This window comes from Dasypus novemcinctus, chromosome 17, assembly GCF_030445035.2.
Source record: "Dasypus novemcinctus isolate mDasNov1 chromosome 17, mDasNov1.1.hap2, whole genome shotgun sequence".
In the NCBI taxonomy this organism is placed as follows: Eukaryota; Metazoa; Chordata; class Mammalia; order Cingulata; family Dasypodidae; genus Dasypus; species Dasypus novemcinctus.
In genome coordinates, this window is record NC_080689.1 from 63,821,887 (window position 1) to 63,837,006 (window position 15,120).

Genomic DNA, 15,120 nt, shown 5'->3' on the forward strand with positions numbered 1-15,120 from the left:
TGGAAAAAAATCTTCTTCTGGAAGAAAATAAGGCTCACCCGATTGTGGAGAAGAAAAGAATTTATTCTCAATCTTGCAAGAAGGGGCGCACAACCAGAAAACGTGGCTGGCACACCAAGCAAACAAAAATGCCACAATTTATAGCCCTAAGCCTAGCACGCAAGCCCTTCCTCTGTTTGTCCAGATTGGATACTTCAGAAGTGACAGCCTATCCGAGAAGATCTAACTTTCCCGCGCCAAAGTTTGTGATTCACCGCTTCCGTCATCACATTCCAACCATTTTAGTTTTTACCTGCTCCTCTTTGCCAAATAACGAATGGAATTTAGTGCTGAATTGGTATTGACTTAGGTCTTTCTTGGGCATTTTTTGACTGCCTATAGCACTGGCTTCAGCTGATTTCCTTTCTTCCTGCTTAACATGGGAGTGGGAGACTGAGGCAGTAGGCTGCCAGGTTACATTAAAAAATATTTTCTTCCTTTATGTGAAAACTAATCTAATCTTTGTTTCTTACATTACGGAATGACTACAAGCCAAGGCCAGCAGGAAGTAGTTACAGAAAAGAGAGCATCGCCCTTCATCACCTCTTTAAGACAAAAGTATAAACCCTTTAAGGGTAAAATAAAATTAATAGATGGATCTGGAGCCACAGGAAATGCAGGTAAATGCCAGTGGCCCCCAGGCTATGGGTGGGAGGCTGTTTATCTCTTCGTAGATAAAACTAAGTTGTGCCTGAGGGACAGTGAGAAGGTGCAGCCCTGCCCTTGATAATCATGGCAACCACTCCAGTCCTGGGAAACAATTTAGCAATGCAAACTCTATATACATACCAGTCAGTCCAGAGAGATTCTCAAAATAGGGCTGCCGAATCTTAAAAAATATTAAACTTTGCTTCAAGGGGAAATAAAATATAGCCTGTGTTTGAATTCAAAATTATCTAATTCTGTATCCAACTGTGCCTAGAAATTCAATTAAGTAATATAGGCCCTTTAGACTTTGAATGTTCAGAAAGGATGTGTATTCAAAGTTGCATCCAGAGGGAATTTGGGCTATATGTTAATTCAAAACCTTTATGCTAACTCAAAACCTATCTGGTACTCAGGCAAACACTTAACAAAGAAAGTCATTTTTTTTTCATAAAATCACCATGTGACTCCCCACCCTGTGCAAAAGGAACTTGAAAATCTTGTTGCAGCTCGGGTTTTGAACAAACAAGTCCTGAGTCCTGCTGGCCTTACTGAAATCTTTTTCCTTCCCAAGATCATTCCAGAGTCCTGGCCTTTCTATATGCAAATAATTGAATCTCTCTCCTCTTCTACAACAGTAAATGAAAAAAAAAAAAAAAAAGAAAGCATGACTAAACTATCAGGAATTCAAATCCAGCAACATACTAAGAGAATAATATACCATAACCAAAGAGGTTGCTACACAAGAAATGCAATGATAATTCATCATTAGGAAACTATTAATGTGATCAATATGTTCACAGAGGAAGGGATAATGATGAGTACTTTGATAGACATTGAAAAACCACTTGTACAATTCAACATTCAATCCTAATTTTAAAAATACACTCTTGTTGATTTGGAACTGAAGGGAATTTTCTTTACTTTATAAGGGGTAATTATCCAAAACCAACAACAAGCAATAAACAATAGTGCAAAACCAGAAACAGTCACATTAGTGGAAGGAAGGAGACAGGAAGGTCTGCTATCACTCCTTCCAGGCAACACTGTTCTGGAAGCTTTACCAATGCAACAACAAAAGGAAAAGGAAAATGTCTAAATTCTGGAAAAGAACAAACATGGTTATCATTATTGGCATAGAATTTCATTTACACAGAAAACTCAATGCAATTAACTAGAAACAAATATGAGAATGAATAAGAATTATGATGTCTATATTGGTTAAAGTGGCTACATATGAGATAGACAAAATTCAATGCCATTCACTAGTATCCTAGTACCTTATTAGAAAATATCATGAACTTCCAGTTAAAAGGGCTAGATTAAATATATACATTCGTAGCTGTTTCCTCCCAGAAACAATTATAATGACAGTAAAGGAATAAAGAAGAGAATAGCCCATAAGGATGAAGACAATTGAAGAGGAATTAACAGAAGACAAGAAATGGCAACAAAAGTTTGGAGGCTAGCAATGGGTAAATGAATGGTAAGTGATTTAGCAGTAATGGGGGGAGTGAGTAAAAAGTGGGACAATCCATGCTATAGAACACTGGCAAGCTCACAACTCACAAGTACCCATTACCTCTAAAGGCAGCGTAGACTGAAAACAGGAAAACTGTTTATAAGAGTTTTATGGAGACCATTGAGACATACCCATCCACTCCTCTACCTCCCGTAACCAGGCATTAGCCCCTTACAGAAGAGAAAGGAGGTTTATACCAGGAGAGGTTTGCACAGCCAGGCTGAAAGCAGAGGGATTCAGGAGACATCTCTATACCAAACGGTAAAATGCTGTGTCTCCTTACCCCACTAGGCCAGTAGAAGACTGGCAGCTGAGCTTCTATCTTACTAGCAAAAGACTGGAGGACTCCTTTGTGATGAAACTGACAGACTTCAGAAAAAGGAGCAATAAAGAAAAACATGTAGGAATGGTCCAGCCAGCCACCTGTGGCCCTTCAGTGAAATTCAGCAGTCACCAAGACCTGGCCAAAAACAGAGCTAGAAATTTTTGAAAAAGCCAGAGGGGCTTGCCCCAGGTGATAACAAAACATAAAGATATAACAATGAAAACAGTGTGGTTCCAATAAAGGAAAAGTGAGCTCAGTGAAATGCAGTCAAGAATCCAGAAACAATCTCATACATTTCATATTAGATAGAGTTGGTGTTGGAGAAAAACAGTGCTCACTGGGACACGGAGACTGATATGACCACAGGCAGAAAATTTACTGAGGAGCTCTCCCATTGGAAGGGGTCTGAAGAACAGACTTGAGCCCCAAAACCACCATGGTGGGGGTCTGAAGAGAGACTTCAGCCCACTCCTGGAAGGGGGGGAATTGAATTTTTGAATTGACACAGAACTTCCCTAGGTGGTGAAATGATGGTCAGTGGGAGAGGGTTGAGGGACCCAGTGAGGTGCAGGGCCCAATGGGGAGCCCTAGAGGTGAAAAATTTCCCTTGTATGGCTAGAGGGTAGTGGGATAGGGAGTTAGGCTTTCTTGGAAAGCTGGAGGACTGGCTGTTTCTTAGATCTGTAGGGAGTAAAGGGTTTCTTTATCTCCCTTTGACATGCAGGCACTGAAGGTTTTCCTCTCCTTCTGATATGCACACAGCCAAGATCTCTGTCTCCCTTACTCCTGCCTCTACCTGGTTTCTTTGTTTAAACTGCAGGGAAGTGCAATATCCTTAGACATATAGGCTTATGAGGGAGGGGGTAGCCTTTCCCCAGTGCATATGATGGTAACTGAGCTACAGCTTGTTAACTACTGCAAACCATTAACACTTGGCTTACCAATTGAGTGAAGAATAGGTTATGATTTAATATTTGAGCAAAAGTAGATGACTATCTCACAATAGTCTCAAAAACAAATTCCAGGTGATTAACCATATAAAGGTAAAAATAAACAAATATAGGAACTAGAATATAGCAAAGTGTTATTTCAATCCTGGCACAGAAGAGGAGTTTCTAAGATTGATTAAAAAAAAAATCGAAGAAGCCATAAAGCAAAAGATTGATAAACATGAGTACCATAGAATTAAGTTTCTGTTCAAGAAAAGGTATCATCAAAGACAAAATTAGCACTTCTGGTTATGGTGGAATAATTGAACTAGCCCTTTTGCTGCAAGCAATGAGGGAACTGGACAAAATACATGAAATAATTGTTTTTAGATATTGAACAGGCAGAGCAAAACTGAGACAAGGAAGCCTTCCAACCCCTGCGTTTCTTCCTGGAGGCTCTTTCTGGATCAGGTTGTGCAAGAAGGGGGTTTTCAAATGGGGCATGACAGTCTCACTGAGCTCAGGCAAGGTCCAAGTGGGATGGGAGCTTCAGGAGACTGAAAGCAGAGGAAGTTTACGGAGGAGGAACACTGCAGAGGCTTGTCTCCAGAATTCTGCATAGTGTTCCCTGTGCATGCACACAATGGCTATAAGAGAAAAACAAGCAAAAGCCAAGGGGAGGAGCTAGAATCTGGAAGTCTATGGAAGCTGCAAGACAAAGGAGAGGGCATCTTCAAAAGATCAGAAAGTCAAGCAACCTGAGAATTGTCAGCCAGCCAGAGTGCTGCTGACCCCGGGAGGAAGCAAGTCTTCTAACCTCTGATACTAGAACTAGTTAGAAGTTCAAAATGCTAATGCATCTGCTTCCTCATGAGCCTTTTACCTACACAAGGTGAGAATGTCACCTTAGTTCAACCCCAGGTTTTATCCCACTCAGAATTCTGCCTTAAGCAATGGAAACAAGGAACTGATTTAGGGAGAGCATAGCCAATTTTCCTGAGAGTGTATTCAAGACTGTTGTGTTTGGAACAAAGAATGATCCTTCTTTAATCAGAATAAAGTATCATGTCCTAACAGAGATGTGCAATGTCTGCATCAACAATACTGAAATGGAAACAAGAAAAATTCCATTTTCAGTAAGGACCCAAATGTTTTTCCATGTCTTTTTAATAAAGAAAAATAGAACCAAAAAAATTAACAAGCCAAGGGCTTTCATTCATTCAAGTGTTTACTGAGGGCCTGCTGTGTGACAGCCTGTGCTGGTTGTGGAGGTGGACACTGAGGAGCACACCAGGGCACACCATTGGTCCCCCTGCTTATGTGGGGTCAATGTCTTGAAGTGTGATCAGAACCAGTATCTAGGTTCTCAGCTTCTTCTCAAGACAGAATTCAAGGACAAGCCACAGATTAATCAGGCAAGCAAAGAATTTAATGGGGTTGAGGAAAGAGAAGGAAAGTATACCTGCAGGGATGCAGGCAAGGGGGGGAAATGCAAAGTTCTACCATGGGGTCCGTGATTTATGGGGGTACAGGACTCCAGGTGTGCCCTGATTGGCATGCTTGAGACACAGCAGGGGAACTCTACTGGGTGATCCAATTCCCTTAGCCGGTTAGGGGCTGCGTTAGGGGATGCTGGTGGGTGGTGATTGGCTTCTGGCTGCTGTCCACGAGCTCTGCAGGCTGTGGTGACCGCCGGTGATCGGCCTCTGGTCACTGTCAATGAAGCAAGAGGTAACCTGAAAGTGGGTGGGGTGGGGGTGCTGCCCCCCTTGCCCTGTCCCTCTTTCCGCCATGTGATGAGGTTGCCTCCTGATCACAGAGCCGCTGGGTGTGCGCTGTGTGCTGTAAGCTGCAGGGTGTGTGCTTGTTAGCTGCCCCTTCCTAATTTGCCCCTGTGCTCAGCACATTCATGCTAGCCAGCAGGCCAGTGCCTCAGTTTCTCTTGCCAGGCTTATTAGGTTTTTCTACCCTTCCTCCTTAGGTCCCTATCTATCCTGCCTCCAAAGGGTTAAACAACAGTTCAAGGCAGGACACCCAGGAGGCCAAGTGGAAGCCCCAGAGAGCAAGTGGAGGCCAGAGGCTCGCAGGCAGCACAGAGGAGGCCCAGAGCTGGCCGCCAGGAGGGACCCTCCCCCACCGCTCTGCTCTGCACTCAGTCCACATCGTGGCCCACGGATTTCTTGCAGACCCACTGTAGGTGGCATCACAGTATATGTCACTCCACGTCTGCTGAGTATGGATACAGTCCTCCGTGGGCCCGTTCCTATGCTGCCAGTTGTCCAGCTGCTCCTTGCTCAAAAATCTGGAAATAGAGGAATGTTATTCAGCTAGACACAGGCAGTGGTCCTTGTCCCTGCTATGGCACATGGAGCTAAACTGACGTGGCTCCCCAGTCCCCTTGCAGCCCCAGAACAGGGACAGAGCTGCGATGCCTGTGGACCTGGGTCTGCTGAGGACATCCTGAGTCACTGATGATCCAAGGATGGGGAGGGTGTCTGTGAGGCGGCAAGTTGGGGAGAAGAGAGGGGAGGGGTCTTTCCTTTCAACTTCCACCCCAGAACTCGCACTTCCCTGCAGAGCTGGACCCCTCCCTGCACCTTCCCTGGTGTGTCCAGGGTCTAAGCAGCAGCCAGGGCCCCTCGGGGAGGCCCAGCTTCCCGTCACGTGACTTTCCCTACCTAGTCCCAGCCCTGGATACGAGGTGTGCTGTCCTGGGACAACATCTGGCCAGAGCTTCTCAGGATGCTTTACAAAGCAGCACGGCCTTTTTCACACCCACACAACAGTCTCAGGAGCACCCTGTGGCCTGGGTGGTCATGTCAACTGAAATGACCAGAGCTAGTGAGGTCTTTTGTTAATAACCTTGACACATCCTGACGCTGACCCCCACCAGATGGCCACCCTGGGCATCAATGGCCTTGGTGCTCCTCAAATTGAATGTGAGTGCCTGGCCTTCCCAGGAAGCCTGGGTCTCCTGCTCACGTGCCCTCCACAGCCATGGGATTGACTGACATTAAAATCGAGATTATCTGCACCTGTGGACCAGGGGGTGTGTGGGGGGGTGCCGGTGCCACCCGGATGCTGCACACCGGCCCTGTCTGCTCTCAGTGCGGAAATTCCCAGGCAAGCATGAACAGATAACAGCAGAAAACAGTGCTGGAACGCGGGACTCGGCAGTTTTGCACAGGAAGCTTTCGGACATGTTGTTTCCTCTAATCTTCTCAAAGTTGGGACAAAACTGAACAAACGAGATGAGCTGGGTGCTTTGGAAAAGAAGATACTGAGTAAACCTTCAGAAATTGTTCAATGACGGAATGGAGCAGCATTTGAGAAATATGTAACATCTATTTAGGAATGAAAATAAACTAATCTGAAGCACCTTAATCCAGATTAGTTATTTTAAATTGTGGTGGATAGAGGTTTAAAATGGCAACTTGTAGTAATAAAATGGAAAAGCTACATGTTGCAGCTATACTACTGAAATAAACTTTCAAATGATTGCAGATAAACATAATACAGGGTGTTTCTTTTTTTTTCACAGCACTCTGCGACATGGGCTCCACTCTAGTTATTATATTCAGAATTCACAAAATGACCTGAAAATAAAAACTACTTCTAAAAATTATGTAATTCAAGGGTAACATTGTTATCATAAACCTTCTATAATAGTGTAACTATTGCTTATTATCCTACTAATGAAACATTCAACTTCATTTTAAAAAGTCAAGATTCTGGAAGTGGCTGTGGCTCAATCAGTTGAGCTTCCATCTACCATATGGGAGGCCCTGGGTTCATGCCTCAGGGCCTCCTTGTGAAGGCAGCCTCGCCCGCACATCACCGAGAGCCACTGGCCTGCAAGTGCTACGTAGAGCCGACTCAGCAAGGTGACACAGCAAAAAGGGAGACAAGTAGAAACACAGAAAAGCACGCAGCAAATGGACACAGAGAGCACACAACAAGCAAGCCTCAAGGATGCGGTGGGATAAATTCAAAAATGAGTAGAGAGACACAGAAGAATGCACAGCAAATAGACACAGAGAGCAGACGGCAAGCAAGCCTCAAGGGGGGGGGATAAAAAAAAATCAAGATTGATGACAGGAGAGGAAGCCCAAAGGGACCTGAGGGGCTGAGGGAAAAGCATGCTCCCTCATGCTCCCAGAGTGCCGCCCTGCCACCCGCCTCTGCCCTGCCCTGCTGCTGGCATCTGTCGACCTCCGGGAATCTCCCTCAGTCACTGAGGACAGTGGGGTTTGTTGTCCAGGTTTCCGCCTCCAGTGCAAGATGCTCAGAGGACTTCAGTATTTGTTACCACCTGACAGGAGACATGAAGGTTATGGGCTGTGCCCTCCCCTAGAGGAGGAAGGTCAAAGCACCAAAGTCCCTTGTCACTCACCAACCCTGTCAGAACCACCCCAAGCCCCCAGCTCTGACCTGCTCTTCCTCAGAGGTCACCGATGCCAGGTGAGCTCCTTGGGACACACAGAACTGCTCAGCCTCCTCCAAGACTTCTTGACATCAGAAAAGTAATGCAAGCTCCCCCTGAAGAACTTCCAGCCTTGCAGGAGCAGCCAGAGAAGCTGAGCTGCAGCAGAGGTGGGAGGAGAGACAACCAGGGCTGATGGCGGATGTCCCAGAGCTGGCCTCCCTGAACCCACCAGCGGCTGGCCACTGAGGCCCACGCCCTTGAGGCTCGGTTCCCCAAGGGCAAGTGCTGCTGAGACCATGCCCCTGTCCCACTACCCAATTCCCCAGGGAGCTGCAGCTCAAGACTCCTGGCTCAGTACTCCTGGGACACTCGGCTCTGCTACCCAGAAAAACTCTGCTGAGACATGTGCTTTCTGACCATGTCACTTTATTTCCCATCTCATTACTGCCACCATGCAGTCTCCATCTCAATTCCCACCATCTCTCGAGGACGTTGTCCATCCATCCAGAGTTTCCCTTACTTCCTTGACTTGATCTCCATCCACTCTGGCTGCCCACACCCAGGACTGTCCCAGGACTTCCTCATCACCTGCTCTACCTGCCCTCACAGGTGTCACACACTAAGAGCTCATCCTGTCACCAGGAGCCCCAAGTCTCAGCTCTTTCCTCCCTCCCTGTCACCACATCCTGCTCTTTAGTATCATCTCCACCGCAGCTATTGAAATGGAGCCACAACACTCATTTCTTCATTCATACCTTCAACATTCATACATTCATTGTTCGACATTCCTCAGCTTCTGTGAGCCAGGGACTGTTATGAAAAGACCAATAAGACACGATTTATGCCCTCGAGGAATTTACAGTCTTGTGAAGTGAGACAGATATAAGAAGGGGACTGAAGATGCACTAAGTAAATGCCACGTGCAGGTTAGAATAGAGGCATGAAAGGGGGTGTCGTCTCTGTCACCTGGGCTGGGGGGGGGGGGGCTTAGCAAGGGAATCTGGGATGAGATGTTCCTTGAGATGAGTCTTTAAAAAAAATTGAGGGGGTGGGGAACGGGAAATTAATACTCAGTTGTTACAGAGTTCCCATTTGGGGCCAAGGAAAACTTCTAGCCAGAAAAGATGATGATGGTAGCACAATATTGTGAATGTATATACTGAAAGAGTTAAAATGGGAGCTTTTATGTTATGTATATGTTACCACAGTAAAAAATTTTTAAGGAAACAGAACTGTAAAATACAAAGTGTGAAGCCTACTCTAAACTATGGACTATAGTTAATCATATGATTATAATAATGTTGGTTCATCAATTGTAACAAATGTACCCACTAAGGGAAAACATTAATCATGGGCAAAGCTCTCTACCTTCTGCAGGATTTTTCACCGCTCTGCGGTGCCCACTGGGCCCCAAGGGAGCGCGCCCAGGGCGGAGGCCAAGCAGGAAGGCAGGGACCCAGAGGAAAGCCCCACCAGGCAGACGTCGTTCTCCAGACAAACCAGCCCACGGCCCTCCATGCGCAGACCAGCGCCTGGCAGCCCCGATTTCTGAAAAGCCTCCAATGTTACATGAGCAGAAATCAGTAAGTGTGAAATACATACTCTTTCGCTGGGAAGAAATGTAGTACGGATGCGAACAAAATCAGAGAGGGCACTCCTCTATCTGGACCCAGCAGCTCTGGGAAGGGGAGGGATGCTGGAAGGCTCGGGAATTCCATGAAAATTAATAAAACCAAGGCAAGCCTAAGGGTCTTACCTCCTGCGCGGCATCGCATCCATCTCTGGTCTTCGCTGTAGGACTCTCCTCTAAGTCAGCTGAATAAATCCACCCAGCTAACCTGCAGGATGATATTTCCTACCCCTCCTGCAGTCCCGCGCTGGTCAGAGCGGCCGAAAGGGTTTCTCTACCCACATCTGCCTGAAATCCCCCAGCCATTCGCTGCTTCTTCAGGTCAGTAGGGATCACAGTCAACAGAGGCTGCTGCTCCTTTACAAAGGTTTCCTGCCAGCGCCTCCCTTACAGCGCTGCCATCAGAACTAAATCCACCTCCCACCCCGGGCTGCGAGGAAACGCGCTCCTCCCCGTGCGCGCTGACAGCAGCCCGCGCCCCGGCGCCCGCACAGCCCCCTCTAGCGGCCGCGGGGCGGGCGCCAGGAGGGCGGGGGCTGCAGTGCCCGCCCCGCGCTGCCGCAGTCCCGGGCCCCCGCGGGCAGCTCCCCTGCTCTCATGCCCACCTTCACCCACTAGGGAGCCCCTCACAGCAGCCGAGAGCTAATAGCAGTAACTTACCAGCGGGAAATCTGAATCCTCCCTGGGTGAAAAATGAAGCCTCACTTAGAATGTTTTTGTCCAGGAAGTAGGTACATCTTGCCTTGAGAAGTAAAGCTGTTAGTGATTTTCATAGGAATTTTGGACCGTTTAAGTTCAAAGCCAAGATTACCCCTATACTAATTCTGATTCCATTTTCAACTAGGACAAAAATCTTTGTCTTGCTGAGCCCTCTGGGGTTATGGGTGTTGTCCAGCTCCCTAAATTCTAGTTACTAAACCCCCTCACCCCTTCATCCTCGTTGACCTCCCACTCCTCAAGAAAAGGTGTGTAGTGAGGAGGAAACTGGATGCAGAGCCAGGACACCTGGTTGCAGTCTGAGTCCTGCCATTAATTCGCTGTGTGACCTTGATAAAGCCAGGACCTCTCTGGGTCTCATCTTCAACCGGAAAATGACACTGTACCTAAAAAGGCAGCTTCGGGGTCTAATACTTGCTGGCAGTGTTTCTCAAGAGTGCCCTCGAGGAGCAGGATATCATGGGTACCTTGGATGTTAGACCCCCAGGCTCTCTACCAGCTCCTCATATTCCCCTCAGTCAACATTCCCTCTAAGTGGCTGGAAGGCTGTGTCTGCAGGGCAAGCCCCCGTCACAGCCCCCAGATCGTCGCTCCCCAAGGATCTGAGCCACCACAGCCCTCAGACCCCACCATGGGGCCTGCCCTAGCTCAGTCTCTGGAGTGAGCCAGGAACTGAAGTTTGGAAACAAGCAGCCCACATGACCCCTTTGCACACTGACCAAGAGAACCCACCACAAGGGCCCTAGAACCACCAGCAGGCGGTCCCTGGCCAGTGCCAGGGAAAGCTCCTTCCTGCTCTAGCGTCCTCACGTCCACTCCTGCACCTTCTCCCCCGACCCAGGGCTTCCCACTCATTCCCATTCCTTCTCCAGAAGCACCGAGTCCACTAGCCCTTGCCCATTCTCCTGTCAAAATCTGCTAGAAGAGTCAGGTCAAACTCGGCTCCCCTCCGAGGCTCCCATCTGTGCAAAGCTACGAGGTGATGTGTCTGAGACCCTTCACGGGGCTGTGGCACAGTTAGTGCCAGCGAGCAACAGCAGGGGGAAGGCAGGGCCCAGGAGGCACAGGTAAGCGAAGCCCAATCACAAAATGAGCCCCTAAATGAGGAGTTTTCATTTAGTCCCGAAATACCAGGTCTAAGACTGCATGGCCACACGCCTTCAGATGCCCTCCCTGGTGCATACAGGGCTCAAGTCACAAGCCGCTGGTGGCTCCTGGTGTTATTCTGAGGCTTTCCCTGCATTTCTACTCATTTAACCCACACAAGAGCTCTCAGGGTGGTACTCTTATTCCCATTTTTCAGGTGAAGAATCTGTGGACAGAGGTTTGGTAACTCGCCCAAGGTCACACTAGTGGGTGGCCCAGCCAGGATTCACTCAGGGGCCCTGGTTCCAGAGCATTCCATGGCATGGCCTCTCAGAGACAAGAGCAAAGCTGCTCTAGGTTATCTCATTTCTACATGCTACTGTGTTTCAGATTTAAGGCTGCTACCCTAAGATTTTATTAAATGTGATTTTTTAACAAAAGCAGTGTAACACACTGGCAACACCATACTTTTCTATAAAGGAAAATGAGGGGAAAAGGGGAGCAGCGGTGGAGGAGGGAATGACTGTCCTCTAACAGAACTAGGTATTAAAAAACCTGCATCCAGGGATGCCAATGTGGCTCAAGTGATAAGACCCCTGCCTACCATACAGGAGGACCCAGGTTCACTCCCTGGGACCTCCTGGTGAAAAGAGAAAGCGTGCCTGTGGCCAGCCGAGTGCCTGCCCTACTGGGTCATGCAGCAAGATGACACAACCAGAGAGAGACGAAGGGGAGAGTCAAAGTAAAGCGCAGCAGAGACCAGGAATTGAGGTGGCACAATTGACAGGGAACCTCTCTCCACATCAGAGGTCCCCAGGATTGAATCCTTCTGAATCCTAGAGAAAGATGAGAAGAGAGCAAAGAGGAAATAGATGCACAAGATCACACAGCGAATGGAAACAGCAGAAACAGCAGGGTGAGGGTGGGCGTGGGGAAAAATCTTAAAAAAAAAAAAAGTCCATCCAAATGCTAATACATACCACAAAATGGGTGAACACCAAAGACATGTTGAGTAAAACAAGCCAGACACAAGAGGACATACTGTACAGTCACTCCCAAAATAACTAGACTACACATTCACATGGAACAATGACAGGCTACCAGAGGCGGGAGTGGGGAATGGGTTGCTAATCCCTAGCACACAGCTGCTGGTTAGGGGGAGGGAAGTTTTGGCAATGGATGGTGGTGGCAGCAGCACACTGTGCAGTTACTACCTGCGAGTTATATACGCAGAAGTGGTTCAGATGGGAAGTGTTATATGAAATGGCACGAAGTTTTTAAGTGTCCAGCTCCTCCCAGACACCACCTGATTACAGGTGCTGAGAAAGTGGCACAAGTCCATGTCCTTAGGAATTTTTCATCTGTGAGACAAGAAATGAGACTTCTTCCTTCTTTGTATTAGTTTTCACACCAGAAAATCTTCCTTGAAGGTCCCATGCCCTCCCCCCGACACACAGACACATCCACCCAATTCCAAACTCACCTTGAAATTCAATGAGAACCATCACTGTTTGGCTCCACAGGGTATACCTGTGAGACCATGAAGATTCAGAGCTCCTATAGCAGAAAGTGTGAGAGGCCTGGCCTTCAACTAGGCACAGCAAAGCACAGAAAAGTAGTATCAGAACCCAAAAAGTCACATTTGACTAGCCACCAAAGGCCAGGTCAGGATTTTAGTGTTACATTTGATTGATTTGCAAGTTTTTCAACCTCCAAATCTTTTTGACAACTGTTTCTAGCCAGGAGTCACTTATGGAGAGTAGATGGAAGTACAGGAAACCCCAGCAGCACCCATGCTAGGTGGTTTCTAAGATGGCTCAGTGGCCCCCACCTCCTGCTCTTCACATCCTTATACAATCCCTCCCGAGATGCCAGCAGGACCTGTGACTTGCTTCTAACCCATAGAACATAGCAGAGGGAATGGGATGTCACTTCTGTGTAGGTTACATAAAATTCATCATCCTGTCACACTCTAGAGCCTTGTCGGCTTGCATGCCTTGGATAGGCCAGTGGTCATATTGGAAAGGCCGATGTGGCAAGGAACAGAGGACAATTTCCAGCCATCAGCCAGCTACAAACAGAGGCCCTCAGCCAAAGAGTCCCAGAGGAAGTGAGTTTCCCAGTTACAACTCCCGTCAAGCTTTTAGACGAGACCCCAGCTATGACTGACACCTTGAATTTTGCCTTGTGAGAGACCTCAAAACAGAAGATACAGCTAGACTGCTCAAACAGACTCCTAACCCACAGACACTGAGAAAAATATGTTGTTTTAAGTTGCTAAGATTGTGATTTGTTTCACAGTAGTAGACAATCTTGCCTAGGATCTGAGGGTGACAAGGCCCTACTCTGGCTGGCCTTCCCCCAGGGCAGGCTGGAAGTGCTAGAGGAAGCCACATGCCCTGGGATCTGGCCAAGTTCAATGATGGTCAGGCTTAGTATACACCTGGCTTCCTCATCCCTGAGTGCTGGGGGGACAACGCTGGGGCACGTTCCACAGTGCCTCCCAGAGTTGCCCACAGAAGTAGCCTGCTCAGGTATACATCTTTGACGGGCTTTTCCTCCCTCTGCCCTGTTGGTGCTTCACATAATAACTACTACTTAAAGGTCTGTCTCAGAGTCTGCATTTCAGGGAACTCAATTTAAGATTAAGAAGGCTAGAAGTGTTAATGGGGGGTAGTATATGGGAACTCTTCAGCAGGATGTAAGGCTACAACTTCTCTAATAAGAGGCAAGACAGTGCTTTCAAACCAAGTCAGTGGCTAATTCTATGTCTAGATGTCCTAGAGACACCACCCTCCAGATAAATGAACATTCAACCAACTCTGTGGTGAGGCCTGTGGAAAGAACAGAAAGTCCAGAGCCTGGAGCTCCAGACTTAGTCCCCGTGACTTTATGGCATAAGGAGAAGGGGTAACAGTGCATGCCCTCCTCCTATCCTACACCCCAGGGTTGTCATGCAAATAAAGTGGTACCCCAAGTACTTATGGTCCAATTACTGATTAAAGTGAGACAATGGGCAACTATAACTCCAGCCATACCAGAGGATAACCAACAGACTCAGGGACAGGGGAGCGGGAGTGAGGACCTCCGGATTCCAATTCCCACCTTCATGGAAGCTCTAAATGTCAAGGGCTATAGCTAGAACCGTGTTCAGCCTTGATGATACAAAAGGCTCTCATGGCATTGGGAATGGGATCCAGGCTACATCATTATTAGTTCCTCCCTCCCAGTCCGGTGGAAGGTACAGGAAGGTTTCAGAACTTTTCCAGTGATGACTTGCCCAGCAGGACTCACTATATTCCAGAGTTGTTATTCTTGGAGTCAGTGTTGAGCCTTAGGGCTAATGCCTCTGAACAAAAGACCAGAGCATTTTGTTCCCAGGACTCTGGTTCTCTTAGTTCCCCAGTGTCCCTCAGTAGCCTAGAACCAGCAGACTGGTCTCATTCCACAGATCCCGCTTAGGGCGTATGACGTCAGTAGGGGCCTCCTTGTCCTTGCCCTGAGACCCAGTGACGCACAGTCCCATGATCAAAAGAACTCCCATTTTCAACACCTTGGGAAGTTTTGCAAGTCTTTAACCAACTTAGTCTTATACCATCAGGAGCCCGTAGCCTTCCTCCTCCCTTCCTTTCTTCCGTGGATAGCACCATTTCTTCTCTAATGAAGAAAGTTGGCTCTCCCCGATCCTTCTTGCATTCTTTTCTGTTTCTATTCACTGCCCCCAATGAACAAATGCCCCAAATCCAAAAGATAGAAAGCCAAAAACCCCTCTTTAGCGTTAAGGCTGTAGGGCACGTTAAA

At 47.5% G+C, this 15,120-nt stretch overlaps 1 long non-coding RNA gene across 1 annotated transcript; it reads right to left on the minus strand.

Annotated features, from left to right (window-relative positions):
- Window positions 1-45: 45 nt before the first annotated feature.
- LOC101435328 (uncharacterized) lies at window positions 46-10,047 on the minus strand. The gene is made up of 3 exons (XR_011646180.1): window positions 9,643-10,047; window positions 7,892-8,042; window positions 46-5,762 (listed from the first exon to the last, which is right to left on the minus strand). It is a non-coding gene; the product is annotated as an uncharacterized lncRNA (long non-coding RNA).
- Window positions 10,048-15,120: the final 5,073 nt, after the last annotated feature.